Source organism: Mustela lutreola, chromosome 8 (genome assembly GCF_030435805.1).
Source record: "Mustela lutreola isolate mMusLut2 chromosome 8, mMusLut2.pri, whole genome shotgun sequence".
NCBI classification, from domain to species: Eukaryota; Metazoa; Chordata; class Mammalia; order Carnivora; family Mustelidae; genus Mustela; species Mustela lutreola.
In genome coordinates this window covers 133,196,150-133,212,728 of record NC_081297.1, presented here as the reverse complement: position 1 = coordinate 133,212,728, position 16,579 = coordinate 133,196,150, and positions in this window count along the sequence as shown.

Here is a 16,579-nt window from a genome sequence, read left to right as displayed (position 1 = left end):
CTATTGTTGCCCGTTGCCAGGTATTCCTTAGCAACACTTAAGCCAAGCTGCCTACCCTATTTAGGCCCAAAACTTTTCAATGGTCTCCAAAACCCGTGCTTGTCAGCGCTGCAGACCGCTCCTCAAACAGCCTCAGAGGGGAGGGAGAAGCCACACCATCCCCCAGCCGTCTCTGCCTTTCAAATATCTGTGTTTGAGGCAGCTTGAGGGCTTCTTGTCATTTGCCTAGGATCAGCAGGCCAAACAATTGCAATTAAAATTTCTCTCTCCCTAACCCTGGCATGTCCCTTCTCCCTCCAACCCCCACCCCAGTTGCAGACAGACCTCTAACTTAATATTCAGCTGGGACTGGGTTTCATCATTTTCTGCAAGGGCCTCCCGACTTTTCTTCTCAACCATTTCAAAGGAAATTGCTTTATTATTTTAGAGTTTTGGTGAGCTTGCATGCAAGGTTTTATACCCCTCCCCAACTCTGGTGAAAAGGAAAATAATAGAATCACAGAGTCTGTATTCTAGAAGGAATCTTAATGATGGTCCACCGATGAGGGTCTGGAGGCCCAGATCTGGGAATTGGCTTGCTCAGGTCACAGAGTTATTTAGTAACAGATGGGGTTCTGGAGCTCAAGGTCCCTGGCGCCCCGTCCTATGCTGTTCCCCACTACACATCAGCAAGTTAACACAAGAAGCAGATTGGCAGACTAAGAAAAACACAGTCTGTGCATCTCAAAACTTAAAAGTGGTAGAAAAGCAGATTCTGATTTCAGAGGAGTGTATCCTAGGCTCTTTCCATTCCTTTCTTTCCAGAAGAGACATGAATTTTCCCCAGTCCAGTGATGAGCATCCTTGGAAATGTATGAGTTTTATTTGCTACCTTAGTCTCTGTAGCGATTTGAAGCCTCTCTCCCAGGTCCTGAATTAGATGGAGCTCAACCTAGCCTTCTAGAACAAGGCAGCCATTCAGTTGCTTCATGTGAATCCGAAGGCTCCACACTTGCCTTTAGCAGAAATTGAGTGACTTGTCCAGTCACACAGCACTTAGGATACAATCAAGCTCCTCCTCCTGGCCTGCATTGCTCTGCATGCCCAGGTCTATCCCATTGCTGCTTCATCTTCCACCTCTCCCCACTGACCCAGTTTATTCCAGCCCTATGTACCTACACTCTGTCCCTCTACACAACAAGCCCACTCCTGCCTCAAGACCATCCTTACTCTGCTCTCTAACTGGCAAGCTCTGCCCCCAAATCTTTGTGGAGCAATCCTTCTTACCATTCAAGACTCTGCTCCTATGTCCCTGTCTCAGAGTAACCATTTCTATTCACACTATATTAGCTTAACTTTTCCTGTTGTCCATTTAAAAAAAAATACTTTATTTATTTATTTGACAGAGAGAGGGAGATCACAAGTAGGCAGAGAGAGAGGGTGGGGAAAGCAGGCTCCCCACTGAGCAGGGAGCCTGATGTGAGGGCTCAATCCCAGGACCCTGAGATCATGACCTGAGCTGAACGCAGAGGCTTAACCCACTGAGCCACCCAGGCGCCACCTCCTGTTGTCCATTTTAAATTCCTTTATAGCATGTATTATTGGATATTTTTACAATCGACTATTTGCTATAGGATATCTATTATATTTATCATCACTATTATTTATAGACATTTAGAACTTATTCATTATCTGTTCCATTCCTGAACATAAACTATATGAGAACTCTATGCCTTGTTTATCATTATGCTTCTAGCATCTAGAACAGTGCCTGGAGCACAGGTTCTAAAGATTTAAGGAATCAATAAGTGAATGAGTGTGCTCATGGGTGGCAGATAAGAAAATTAGAACACAAGTCTGCTTTACTCCCACTATGGTATCTCCTTGTTTGGGACACTATGAGGATGATGGAAGGAAGGGTGCTAGTGTGTTGCTCAGCACCTCCCATATAATCCCAGTATAAAGATTCTTTAAAAACCTATTATTATTTTTGTTCCTTTCAGGAGCCTTTTTGGACACTTTTTTTTTTTTCCTAACTGGCCTCCATGAAATTATCAAAGATATACTGTATATTTATTTGTGTACTGTGGTCCTTTGAAAGGCTATAGAACAATTCAATGTTACAACGAGTACAGCCACTCAGAATAAAAGCATACACATTTCCAATGGTGCTATAAAATCAGGGGATGAATTCTGTCCCAGAGGGAAATGGAGGAGAGTTGTCTCAGAACATGGGTTCTAAACCTAGAAGATTAGGAGAACGGACAAAAAGAATGGTGGATGTGTTAACTTCAGGCTTCCAGCCCAGCCCTCAATTACACACTTCACCAAGGTGGCTTTTATTTATTTATTTTTTTTAAGATCTTTAGAAAAACCCTTTCAGCTTAGGTAAATGTGGTGTTAAACCACTAATCATTAACCCTCACCTCTTCTTATTCAGCTCTTAATCAGATTATATAAAAGCTTTTAGATGTTCCTGGTTTCCAAAGCCAGTGTGAGAGGATGGGGTAGAGTTTCTAAAATGCCAGCTTGGAAGTCGAAATTTTAAACTTTTACTGCTGGCTATAGGTCCACAAAATAAATTCTTCATTTAAAAATAAAAAAAAAAAATCAGGGGGCACCTGGGGGGCTTAGCTGGTTGACCGTCTGCCTTTGACTCCAGTCATGATCCCAGGGTTCTGGGATGGAGCTTGTTTAGGGCTCTCTGTTTGACTCTCTGTTCCATGGGTAGTCTGTTTCTCCCTCTCCCCCCGCCCCGCTGCACCCCCTGCTTGTGCTTTCTTTGTCAAATCACTAAATAAAATCTTTTAAAAAAAGTAAAAAATAAAATTAAATAAAAATCAACACTGCCTCCTAAAAGCACTTGCAGATTAAGGGTGGACATATCTACATTTGATGTTTTCATCTATGCAGTCATTAATTCAACAAATGTTCATTCAATCTTTCTTACGTGCCAAACACCACTAGGGCTCACAAAGATATGTTCTTTTCACAGTGTATATACATGAATACCAGGTACTGGGGAATGGAGTCTACTCTTTGTAAGCTGTATAATTAAAGGCATAATCATTATGTGGCCTCTCATATTGATTGCCTATGTATAGAGTTCTTAATGATGCTACATGAATTCCATTATCTCCTTAGTAGAAAAGTTAGATGTCTATCCCCAGTTTAGTGGACATCTGCTTTGTTGCCTGCCTGGCATCCTTCCTTTCTGTCTTGTAGTTATAGCAACATCCTCTTCTAAGGGGAACTAAGCTCCCTTTCCCATGTTGTTCCGAAACTATTGCAATTCAGATTATCCTTCTCTGCACCTAGATGGAAGACAGATAACCTAGGCACAGATCATTCCTGACTGCCCAAGATGGAGCACATGGCCTCAAAGTAACTGAGAAAAGCCTTTCTCTGGGTTCTTCTACCTTTTTAACATAGGAAGTCCCAAGCGACACCCTCAGAATCCGTGTTTCTGTTTTATTACTGAGGGAAGGAGGAGATTCTAATCTCCAGTTCTAGAAACTGAAGGTACCTAGGGATCTTGAAGTGTGCTGTTACTGCTGCCACATTGAAGGAAGAATGAAACCAGATGGCAGGTGAACCTCAATTCCAAAAAAGAAGGTCAAGGGCCACATTCCTGAAAATTCAGTCTGGATTTAGACCTAGGAGTCGAGCTGTTTAGACCAAGGAGTTGAGGGCTGACTGTGGAAGTCTCAGAGAACAAATAAATCAGAAACTGGCAAATGGGGCCTGGATAATCACACCCTCTAGCATATGGTCTTTTTATTGACTTCGTAGGCCAACAAGGTAAACCTAGTGATTGGTAGGTTTAAAGGGCCATGACAGGGAAGACTCCTGGAAGGTTTTAATTTTTCTTCTTAGACATTTCTTGATCCACCAACCTCTCAGAAATATTTATTATCCTGGTATCTTCCTTCTCTCTACATAATGATGTTCCTGGATTTTTACACTGAGTTCTTTTTTTTTTTTTTTTTAATTTCTTTTCAGCGTAACAGTATTCATTGTTTTTGCACCACATCCAGTACTCTATGCAATACCTGCCCTCCCCAATACCTACCACCTGGCTCCCCCCTCCCCACCCTTCAAAACCCTCAGGTTGTTTTTCAGAGTCCATAGTCTCTTATGGTTCACCTCCCCTTCCAAGTTATTATCAACAGTTATATGCCAATAAGCTAAGCAACCTAGATGAAATGGATGCATTCCTGGAAAACTATAAACTCCCAAAATTGAACCAGGAAGAAATTGACAACCTGAATAGACTAGTATCTAGTAACGAGATTGAAGCAGTGATCAAAAACCTCCCAAAAAACAAGAGCCCAGGACCTGATGGATTCCCTGGGGAATTCTACCAAACTTTCAAAGAATAGATAACACTTATTCTCCTGAAGTTGTTTCAAAAAATTGAATCAGAAGGAAAACTTCCAGACTCTTTTTATGAAGCCAGCATTACCCTGATCCTTAAACCAGGCAAAGACACTGAATTCTTTTCTTTCCTCATTACATCAGACTTTCCTCCTCTCCCCCTGTGGTAGGCTGAACAATGCCCCTGCTCCAAAGAATATCTGATGTTCTAATCCCTGGAACCTGTGAATTTGTTACCTTACATAGCAAATGGGATTCTGCTGATGTGATTAAACTAAATATCTTGAAATGAACGGATTAGGGGTGCCTGCATGGTGTTGATTGAGCATCCGACTCTTGGTTTTGACTCAGGTCATCATCTCAAGGTCAAGAGATTAAGCCCTGCATTGAGCTCTGTGTTCAGCTTGGAGTCTACTTAAAACTCTCTCTCCCTCTGCCTCTACAACCCCTTAGAATGAATAATTAAGTAAATATTTTTAAAAGAGAAATTAGAGGATTATCCTGGATTATCTAGATTGGCAGGTAGATCAAATTAAGAGAAGGAGATGTGATAGTGGAAACATTGCTTGGTGGTGTACTTTGAAAGTGAAGGAAGTGGCTATGAGTTAAGGAATGAAGGCAGCCTCTAGAAGTTGGAAAGGCTAAGGAAGTAAAGTGCTCCTCTGGAGCCTCCAGAAGGAATATAGCCCTGCTAACTTCTTAATTTTAGTCCTGGAAACTCATTTCAGGCTTCTGAAAGATAATAAATTGGTGTGATTTTAGGCACCAAGTTTGTGGCCCTTTTTTATAGCAGCAGCAGGAGCTAATGATTTTCTAATGATTTCCAAATCCAGTAACCTTCCATTCTGACCCCTCCCTGGGCTCCAGGAGTCATCTGTAACTGACAACTTGGACATCTCCACTTTCACTTTTTCCAGGTTCTTCAAAGTCAACACATGAAGATCTTCTACCATTCTTGTCCCTCTACCTGTGTCCTTTCCCATGTTAGCAGTATCAACACCTACCTAGGAGATGCTCATTCAGGAAACTTAAAGCATTCTTTAGTTCTTCCTTTATTGCTTCTTTCGATGAAACATTTCTCTGTCATGCTCTCTATGAGTACCTATAACTCCCAAATACCCTAGTTCAGGTCTCTGAAATGTAGATTATCTGGACAACCACTTAACTCCCTACCTGCCCCCAGTCTCTCCCCAAGAAGTCATACTAAACAATGTTCACTAGGTTATCACTGATAAACTGAGCAGATCATGATCCTACTTGAGATGCTAATTGGCCATATGTCTTAAGCCAATATAGCAGCAAAGTAAAGCCTGAGCTCATTAGCATAGTCAATTATCTTTGGCATTTGTTCTACCCATTTGAGCCTCATCTTTCCCCATCAAACATACACATGCACACACACACACACACAGGTTCTAATTGTAGTAGACCATACACAATTCCCCATTTAAAGAAAATACACAGTTTTATATACCTCACATGCCCTTTACCCCCCACTTTTCTTTGTCAGCAAATTTCTAACCTTTTCTACCAATGCCACTGTGACATCTTCACCAACCCCGCCACATTCCCAGCCACAATGAAGGGTCCTTTTGTGATCCCACACCATTTAGTTCATGTTTTGTTATGGCATCTATCACATCATGTCATTATCTTTCTTTTATACACTTGTGTTTTCCAGACGAAAAGGTGAATTCCTCAGTACAGGTACTGTGTCTCATTTCATCTCTTTTGTCTTAACACCTGAATTATGCTGAATTACCAACCTTGTTCCTGTGAGAGGCTAAAGAAATGAAATGGACCAGCAGTAGGCTTGTTTCTTATGTCTGGAAAGCATGATGGCCAACATATAATTGAGGAATAACAGGTAAAGCAAAGCAACCCCACTTCTCTGCACTATATGACTTTTTGACTCCATAGTAAAAGGTGATTTGCAAGCTATAAGACAATTAAGTAAACATTTTGTTCCTCATTTAAGGTTTAAGGTTTATTGGCACCGAGAATATATTTATGTCCTTAATGAAGTGGGTTAATGTTTACATGGAAAATGTTAAGAAGAATAAATAGATGTGACTATAATTTTCACTGATGGGGAGATCTCAACAGAGACTAGACCTGAAAAGTTTCTGCAATTTTCTGTACAGCTTGGAGACCCAAACACACATTAGCTCAGCTTCTTTGGCAGAACTGAGGGTGTGAAAAGTCATCAGTATATGTCCTTATAATTCCCCATCTTATGCATACCTCATCTAAAGTGTGACTTAAACAGAATAATACGAAATGGAGAAAACAGACTAAAGAAGGGTGAAATGTCAGATATTAGGATCCTTCTGGAGAGTAAAGTAGAAGTTCACATTAGGGAGATTAGAAAAAATATGTTCCTTAGGAGAGAATAAAAACTGAGAATGGGGTAGCCAAATTAAAATATTGGGATATGTCCACTTTTAAATGATTCTAAAACCATGCCTAGCACATAGTAAATGTCAAATAAATAGTTTTTGAATTTCAGAAATGAAGGATTAAGCGTTTTATATGCTTTCCCTTGGACTCTAGAAAAGTCATAATTATCATACAGCTTTTAGATTTCCCCTTCCAACATTATAATTTTCCCTAATTACTCCTCAACTGTTCATTAAGGGAAGCCATAATCACTGCTGCAGCTTGTGTGAAGCAGTGCTGGGAGGTTAAAGGGGCAGGACAGTCAGGGAGGAGAGTGGTCTGCCCTCATCCATTTCTCTGTGCTCTTCCACAGTAAATCAAGTGGTGACCCAGAGTGAAACTGGAAGTGACAGAGAAAACAGAACACTGAGAAATAGATTCCAAAGCTCAGTTTTAGAGAAACATGGGAGGAAAACTCCTACTGTTCCAGCTACTTACTCAAAGATGGCCCTAGAAAGGCGGGTTAGGGGAGTGGTAGATGAAATAGAACAGGGCCTCAGAGTTGGCTGATACTGGCTTACAAGAGCCAGTTGCTAAGTTTTCCAAATTGTGTGAGCCAGTTTTTAAACACAGCCATTATTAAACATTCAATAAACGTAAACAAAATAAATTATATTAAAAATGAAGATAATGATATCCAAAACTCATCACACGCATTCTATTACATTTTATTATTGTCTATGCTCTTAAGGTGATTTGCATCTATTGTATATGAATCTGCATGATGGAAATATTGTATAATGGTGTGTTACTATTCATCTCTTCCCAGTTCTATGTTCATTGATGTCTTGTTGATTGAAAATCAGCTAGGACAGAATTTTCATCAAGATAATGAGAAATACTAACAATCAGGATGCTTTTTCCCCCTCTCTAGAGTTGGTTGTTAAATATTTTCCAGTATATTTCCAGTGAATCCTGACTGCAGGGTTTTTACTGGAATAGTTTACTGGGATAGTTACTGGGATAGTTTTTTTTTACTGGGATACTTAGACCCATTTACTGGGATAGTTACTCTGAATGAGAGAAAGGTTAACTCATTTTATTAAAACTATGGATACCCAACTTTTGTAGCAACATGGACGGGACTGGAAGAGATTATGCTGAGTGAAATAAGTCAAGAAGAGATAGTCAATTATCATATGGTTTCACTTATTTGTGGAGCATAACAAATAGCATGGAGGACATGGGGAGTTAGAGAGGAGAAGGGAGTTGGGGTAAATTGGAAGGGGAGGTGAACCATGAGAGACTATGGACTCTGAAAAACAATCTGAGGGGTTTGAAGTGGCAGGGGGTGGGAGGTTGGAGGAACCAGGTGGTGGGTATTAGAGAGGGCACGGATTGCATGGAGCACTGGGTGTGGTGCAAAAATAATGAATACTGTTATGCTGAAAATAAATTTAAAAAAATTAAAGAAATGAATTGGGAAAAAAAACATGGTGTGTTAAGGCACCAAGACATACATTTGGTAAATGATGACATTTAATAACCATCTATAATAACCCAATAATATTGCCTCCTTTTTTATAGACAAGGAAACTGAGATTTAGAGACCGTTTTCTAGAAAGTCCCAATGTCACTCAGCTACTTTCTGGTTTTAGTTGCCAGGAGAGACACAAAAAAATTATATTTGGTCCTTGACCTTTAGGACTTTAAATTTTAAGTGAGGAGTCAACACATATGAGTGGAAAAAGTTTAGTATAAACTTAACTTTTATTCTCAACTGAACATCAAGAGATGAAAATCACCGTGCCTCAGGTAAAGAAAAACATTGATAGGATTAATAGAAGACTGGACATTGAAGATTACTTAAATTGAAGCCAGCAATAGAAACTGCCTAAAATGAAATGAGAAGGGAAAAAAAAGATTATAAAAAGTGAATAGAACATCAGCGGGATATGAGACAATATGTAGTGCATATATGTATAATTGGAGTCCCTAAATTCCAGGGGCTTAGGGTGGGGGTGGGACAGTGTCTAGAAAAATAATATGTAGATAAATAATGGCCAGCATTTTTCCAAATTTGGAGAAAACTACAAATTCAAAATTCTAGAATCTCAAGTACCAAGTCAAGAAACATGAGGAAAACTATACTAGGGCACAGCATGATCAAATTACTTAAAATCAATTATGAGTGGAGAATCTTAAAATCAGAGAAAAAAAAAGAAATATTTTGTACAGAGGAACAAATATAAGAATTCCATCAGATACCTCATCAGAGAGGAACACAAGTGAGAAAGTAATGAAACAATATCATCATAAAACTGAAAACAACAACAGCAACAACAATAGCAACAAACCCTTACCAACCTAAAATTCTGTACTTGGTAAAAATATTGTTCAGAAACAAAGATGTGAAATAAATAATTTTTCAGACATACAAATATGGAAAAATGTATTGTCAGGGGAAAAAAAAAGTTAGAAAAAATGCTACATGTGGAAGGAGAATGACACCAGATAAAAATCTGGATTTACCAAAGGAATTAAGAAGATCAGAAATGATAATTACGAGGAAAGAATAAGTGCATTGAAAGAGTTCCAGAAGTCTCATTTCTTCAAACAGTGGATCAGGTTGCATAGGACATACATAGTCCCCACAATGTGAACTGCCACTAACACGTGTGCAAAGCACCTCAGTATAAGAAAAGCAAAAGTTTATTCATGGTAGGCTTCTCTTATAACAAGCTGTTCATATAAATACATTGTAATTGTGTGTCCTACCAGGCTTAACCATTGAACCTCCCAGATCCACTGAAACAACCCTGAAATTGTAAGTCCAATCATTATTACTAAAAAATGATGACAATCTGATACACCCTGTTATGAAACAACTCAGCCAAGGCTGCAAATATGATTAGCTAAGAGTTAATATCTCTGGAGACAAGCATGTGGTCACTCCAGACCAGCTGAGATTAATCTATTATATAGAGCCCTATCTATTAAAGAAATTGAATTTGTAGTTAGGAAATATTTTCTACACAGAAAACTCTGAATCCAGATGGTTTCACTCATACCAAATATTTAAGAAGAAAATAATGTTTATTCTACCCAAAATCCTCCAGGAAAGTGAAAACCCAAGAGAAGGGAATATTGTCCAACTCATTCTTTCAGGCCAGCATTACCTTGATACCAAAATCAGACAAAGACATTACAAGAAAACTGCAGACTAGCATCTCCAAAATATAATGATGATAAATGTACCATGACCAAGTGGGATTTATCCCAGAAATGCCAGGTCATTTTAATACCTTAACATTTATCAAGGTAATTCACCATATTAATAAACAAAAACTGAATATGTATATGTATACATATGTTTTTTCCATCTAGGAAGATTATATATATATATATATATATATATATATATATATATATATATATCAGAAAACTGTAATTAAGAGGAAGTTCTTAAACTTGAAAAGTGACCTCTATAAAGCAGTTTCAACTAATGTCATACTTAATCAGGAAAAACTCATACTTAATCAGGAAAAAAGGTATTCTGTTCAACACTGTACTGAGGGTTCTAGAAAATGCAACAAGAAGAAAAAAAGATATCTAGATTAAGATGGATAAAGTAAAATTGTTATTATTTGAAGATAACATAATCATCAGTGAAGAAAATCTATATGGAAAATTAGATGGAATTTGTGACATAGAAACTAGAGCTAATAGGTTGCAGAATATAAGATAAAAGTACAGAGGGGCACCTGGGTGGCTTGGTGGGTTAAGCCGCTGCCTTTGGCTCAGGTCATGATCTCAGGGTCCTGGGATCGAGTCCCGCATCGGGCTCTCTGCTCAGCGGGGAGCCTGCTTCCCTCTCTCACTCTCTGCCTGCCTCTCTGCCTACTTGTGATCTCTCTCTGTCAAATAAATAAATAAAATCTTTTTAAAAAAAAGATAAAAGTACAGAAATCAGTTTTATTTCTACAATGAGTAATGGACTATTGGAAATTGGAATTTTACAAAATCAATACCATTTGCAATCCTATAAAAACTGTATTAACAGAGTGAAAATAGAATAAAAAATTGAGCAGAACTCAGAGATCTGTGGAACAATAACAAAAAAACAATATCTATATCATTATATTATCAGAAGGAAAGGAGAAAACAAGAGAACTGAAAGAGGATTGAAGAAACAATTACTGAAAATGTCCTAAATTTGACAAAAGACAAAAAGTTGCAGATCCAAGAAGCCAAGTGAATAAACAGAATAATCCCAAAGAATTCCATGCTAAGGCACAACATAATTAAACTTTGAAAAACTAAAGACAAAGGAAAGAAATGGAAATGACACATTATCTATAGGAAATAGGATTTGAATGATCAATTTGAAATTGACAATGGGCTTCTCATCTGAAATGAATGAAGCCAGAAGCCACTGTGCCAGAAGTGGCACACCATTTTTCAAGGGTCAAATTGAATTCAAAGACCTGCTAACTATGAATTTTGAATTCTAGAATAGCTAAAATGATAGTCATAAAAAAGAATAAAGTAGAAATAGCCACTCTACCCAATAGTCAGGCTCACTATTTACCTACAATATTCAAGACAGTGTGGTGCTGATAGATCAATACATAGAGAAATGGAACAGAAGAAAGGATCCAGAAACAATTTCACATAAATATGCCTGACTAATTTTTGGCAAAAGTGCAAAAGCAACACAAGGGAGAAAAGATAGATATTCAACAAATGGTCACCATAGCAATAGGATGTCCATAATCATAAGAACGAACCTCAACCTATACCTCATGCTTTGCAGAAACATTAGGTCAAAATAGACCATTAGCTTAAACACAAAATGTTAAAACTATAAACCTTTTAGAATAAAAACAAGAGAAAGTGCTTAGATCTGTAAAAGGAAAGGTTATTAAATTGAATTGTGACAAAATAGAGACATTTTTACTTTATGAAAACCTATATGAAGAGGAGGAAAATATAAGCTAAGCTTGGGAGAAAAATCTTTGCCCAAAAAAAGGTAAATATCCAGAATATATGAGGATCTTCCAAAATTCAACAGTAAAGAAAATATTAAATTAGAAAGCAAGGGACACGGATAGACAGTTTACAGAAAAGGTTATGGACATGGCAAACAAGCCCATGGAAAAAAATATTCTACATCATTAGCCATCGGGGAAATGAATGTTAAAACCATAATGAGATGTCACTACACACCTATTAGAATGACTAAAATGTTAAGCACCAAACAATAGTAAGGATGTAGAGAAACTGGGTAGTTCATGCATTGCTTGTGGGAATATATGATAGTAGAGCTACTCAGGAAAGGAATTTTTTAGTTTCTAATAAAACTAAACTTTCAATTATTGCATAATCCAGTAATTGTACCGTTGGGGATTTACTTCCAAGAAATAAAAACTTACTTCTAAACACAACATATACACAAAAACAAAACAAACAAACAAACAAAAAAAACCACAACAAAAAAATGTTCATAGCAGCTTTATTTGTAATAGTCAAAAATTGACATAAGAGTACATATTCTTCAACAAGTGAGTGGTTAAACAAAGTGTGGTATATACACACTATGGAATACAACTCAGCAATAAACAAAGAGAAAACTATTGAAACATCGAACAACTTAGACAAATCCTCAGGGAAGTCTACCAATTGGGAAAAAAGAAAGTCAAACCCAAAAGATTAGATTGCATATATATAACTTCTTTAAAATTGCATATATATGACTGCATATATATAACTTCTTTATATTGCATATAGATAACTTCTTTAAAAATTATAAAATTGTATAGATGAAGGAATGATGAATAGCTACCCACACTAGAGATGAGGGGAAAGAGGAGGGTCTATAAAGGGCAATAGGAGAGATCCTTGTGGTGATGTAACTGGTCGGTATCTTGCCTGTGGTAGCAGATACAGAACCCTGTACATGTAGTAAGACTGCACAGAATTAAATACACACACAGAACTGAAGATAAGAATAAGCATACTCATAAATGAACACATTGAATAAGATTGCTGGATTGCATCGACATCAATATCCTGGTTGTGATATTATACTATAGTTTTGCAAAGGTTACCATTCGTGGAAACTGGGAAGAGTGTACGTGAGATCTCTATTATTTTTTACAACTGCAAGTGAATCCACCATTTTCTCAATAAAAATCTCAATTAAAAATAAAAAAAGGGGATGCCTGGGTGGCTCAGTCATTGGACATTTGCCTTCGGCTCAGGTCATGATCTCAGGGTTTTAGGATCGAGTCCCACATCTGGTTCCCTGCTCAGCGGGGTGCCTGTTTCTCCTTCTCCCACTCCCCCTGCTTCTATTCCCTCTCTCCCTGTATCTATGTCTGTCAAATAAATATAAAATCTTTAAAAAATGAAAAATAAAACAAAATCATATACCTACCCTACAATCCAGCCATTCTACTCTTGGGTATTCACCCAAGAGAAATGATAGAGTTTGTCACACAAAGACTTTTACATTAATATTTATATTACTGATAGTCAAAAATCTGTTAGCAACTCAAATGTCCACCTACAGGTGGAGGGAAAAACAATGTACGTTTCTTCCATACAATGGGAAGCTACTCAGAATTTTAAAGGAATGAGTTATTGATACAAACAACAGCATGATGAATCTCAAAATAATTCTGCTGAGCCAAAGAATCCAAACAAATAAAAAAAAATGAGTATATGCAGTATGTTTCCATTTCAAGAAAATTCTAGAAAATGTAAGCTAGTCTACACTGGCAGAGAGCAGATCAGTTGTTGCCTGGGTATGGAAGGTCAAGGAAAGAGAAATTACAAAAAGGCCCCAGGAAGGTCTTCTGGGTGATAGATCTGTTTATTATCTTTTTTTTTTTTTAAGATTTTATTTATTTGACAGAGAGAGATCACAAGTAGAGAGAGAGAGAAAGGAGGAAATAGGCTCCCTGCCTAGCAGAGAGCCTGACGTGGGACTCGATCCCAGGACCCTGAGATCATGACCTGAGCTGAAAGAAGAGGTTTAACCCACTGAGCCACCCAGGCAGCCCAGATCTGTTTATTATCTTAAATGTGGTTATGGTTCATGGCTACACATATATGTCAAGCTTATATTATCCATCTTACACACATGTAATTTACTTATATCTACTATTCCTTAATAAAGCTGTCTTTTAAAAGTGCTATAGGAAAAGGGAAGTAAGAAAGAGATTATTATTCCCATTGCCCAAATAACCGAGGCTCAAGGAATTTTCCCCTAGAGCTCCATAGCTAGTAAATATTGAAAGCAGAATTCCAAAATAAGTCTTATTACAAAATCTTATTTCCATTACACTTTACTGAATGGCAACATATATATATCAGCTATCACCATAATAAGTCTGTGTAATGAGCCATCTCCAAACTAAACACATCTCCCTGCTCAGTCATCTGCAGGTCAGCTGGAGGTCTGCTGATCTAGGTTGAGTTCAACTGGGCTTGGTTCCCAGGTGCAAGGTACATGAGGGTGTGTTCTGCCGAACTGCCAATGTCCTGCAACCTGTAGGCTACCTAGATCACGTCGTTTTTCTGGCAGGATCAGAAGTCCAAACGGACAAAGCCCAGCTTCTCAAGCAGGATTCAAGCCTATGCTTCTTTCCATCTGCATCCCAGTGCCTGACACAAGTCACCCACACACAAGGGGCAAGCAAGTCGGCTGGTCCTCTAGCAGGAGGAGCTGGAAAATCACATGACAACAGCCCTTGATACAAAAAAGAGAAAGGGAATGGGGACACTAGTGCCCTCTACTAATGCCTGACCAATAAAACAAGAAAAAAATTCAGCACCATTTCAAACCAGGTGCAAAGCTTGAATGGATAAAGCAGGACCACTTCTGTGAGACAGGTTCAGGTAAAACTGGGAGGTTGCAGCAGGGACAGGAAGCAGGGTCAGCAGCCACACAGCCAGACTGAGAGGACAAGATGTCTATTTCTTTGTTCCTACCAGCATCCAGCCCACCCATATTTCTGTCAAGGAACCCTAATGTCTGTCAAATGAATTTTCCTACAACTCCCTCATCACAAGCAGGACCACGGTACTATATGCGGTCTATCTCAGTGAGGGTTTAGCTCTCAAGTGGGGGTGAAGTCAGAGTTGCGCTGGACTCACGGAAGAGGAGAACCCGGGATCCCAAGCATGTCGGCCCTCTGCTCTCTGCCAGGCCTGCTTCTTCAATCACTCTTCAGTTCTATGAGCCTTCTCACAGCTTTCTAACACACTTCCTTTTTCCTCAAGGCATCAGAGTTCATGACAATTGCTTATAGCCTAAGAACAAAGTAACAGAGTCAGGATTACTATTTGGGGTGCCTCAAAAACCACCATGTCTGAATTGAGTCTCTGGTGGCTCAAGAGCCACATTAACAACAGTTCCCTCAGAGGGTCTTCATCACAATTCCTCTGTACTCAGGACTCCTTCCCTCTCTCTGTCTCTCCTCTACTTCTCTCTGGACAGGCCTTCCTCTGCTTCTTAGTGTCTGCCTTGTTGTGGCTTCTGGTCACTACTTTCCCTCAGCTGATTCCACTTCACAGGCCACATGTCTTTAAGGGTGTCTCCAGTCCAGCATCTCAAAAGAGAGAGGTTGTCTGGGCACTGAGGTCACCAGGAAGAATTGAGCTCCCCTGCTGGCCAAAAATCTTAAACCAAAGCAGGCACTGGTCTCAGGTCTACAGAGCTGTGGTCAAATTCATGCGGTTAGAAAATATTAAGATTTATGCATAAAGTGACTTCCCTCAGACAGGGCTGTAGGCACGGCAGTCACCCTGAACCTGGCACATGTATCAGTCTTTATCTGAGGGAGGAAGAAGTGAACGTTTAGAGAAGGGAAGGGAATGGAAGCTAAAAGCCCAACTTTACAAATGAGGGCTCCCCGGGGGAATCAGCAGAGGGAGCCAGGCAAATGTTTTCAAGGCTGATTAGAATACCCTGGTGAATACCTTGGTAGACATTCTGTCTTGCCCTGAGTTGCTCGAGCTGAAACAGGTCTAGGGAGGCCAGCCACGTGACAGCTTGGAACAACCAACAGACTGATGCAGGCTGTCAGGTCCTGGAGTGTGCAAACGAGGATGAGCTAATGAGGGACTTGTCAGAGACCCTGAAACCTTATAGTGCCTCCAACAGGCTGGTGGCCCTCCCCCTACTTGGGGAGTGGAGCATTTGGGAACTCTGTGGCAGGAGCTTTTGTCCTCCTATGTGGCCAATCTCCAGCCGGAGAGTGGCTCTACAGAGGTTTAATTGCAGCTGATGGTCAAACCTGGGTGACATTCAGTTAGACAAAAGCCAGAGCGATCACCCTGTCCTCTCAGAGCACATGATTCCTTCAAACCCAAAACACAATGCAATTTTAATAACTGACATTAGTTAAAACTTTGTACTTTAGAAAATACTTTCAAATACCAAAATATAGATCATCTTTAAGGGCTTGCTTACTATTGGTAGATAATGAGCTAAGTGTGTTAAATATAGGATCTCATTTAATCTTTACAATAAACCTCTAAAGTAGGAGATATTATCTCCTTTTTTACAGATAAAGAAATTAAGGGTTGGGGAAGCATATACAAAATGCCCAGAGTTACATAGAGCCAAGACTCCAGTTTAAAGCTGTTTAAACCCAAAACCTAGCCCTTACCACTACATTCTACTTCAATTTTCTAGATACTCATAAAACCAATGAAGATGACATTTATTAGCTCCATTTAAAGAGGAGGGATTTCAGCAAAACTAAGAGATGGAGACACTTACTACAGGTTACATCACTTAGTAAATAATGGACCAGGGCTAGACCTTAGACCG